This window comes from Pteropus medius, unplaced genomic scaffold (assembly GCF_902729225.1).
Source record: "Pteropus medius unplaced genomic scaffold, Ma_sr-lr_union100, whole genome shotgun sequence".
Lineage (NCBI taxonomy): Eukaryota > Metazoa > Chordata > Mammalia > Chiroptera > Pteropodidae > Pteropus > Pteropus medius.
Window position 1 is genome coordinate 1 of NW_024340399.1, and position 375 is coordinate 375.

The 375-nt window shown below is 48.3% G+C and overlaps 1 pseudogene; it reads right to left on the reverse strand.

The window, feature by feature from the left end:
* Window positions 1-218: 218 nt before the first annotated feature.
* LOC120605311 (uncharacterized) lies at window positions 219-334 on the reverse strand (annotated as a pseudogene).
* Window positions 335-375: the final 41 nt, after the last annotated feature.

The following is a 375-nucleotide window of genomic DNA, read 5'->3' on the forward strand; positions in this document are numbered from 1 at the left end:
AACACCCTGCTTTTTAACTGCTGTGACTTTGTAACAGCTCTTGACATCGGCAGTGTGAGCGTTGAGCTTTGTTGTTCCTCAAGATTCCCTTGACAGTGTTCAACTCTCCTCACTTCCACTTAAAATTTAGAATCGCTTCGTCAATTCCTAAAAAAGAACTTGCTGGAGTTATGGTTTTCTGTTATTTTCTTTCTTTCTTTCTTTCTTCATATTATTTACGCCTACAGCACCTGGTCTTCCTAGGCGGTCTCCCATCCAAGTACTAACCAGGCCCGACCCTGCTTAGCTTCCGAGCTCAGACATCGGGCGTGTTCGGGGTGGCGTGGCTGCAGACCATGGACCGTGGCTCCACTGGGGCGTGAACCCAGGACCTTC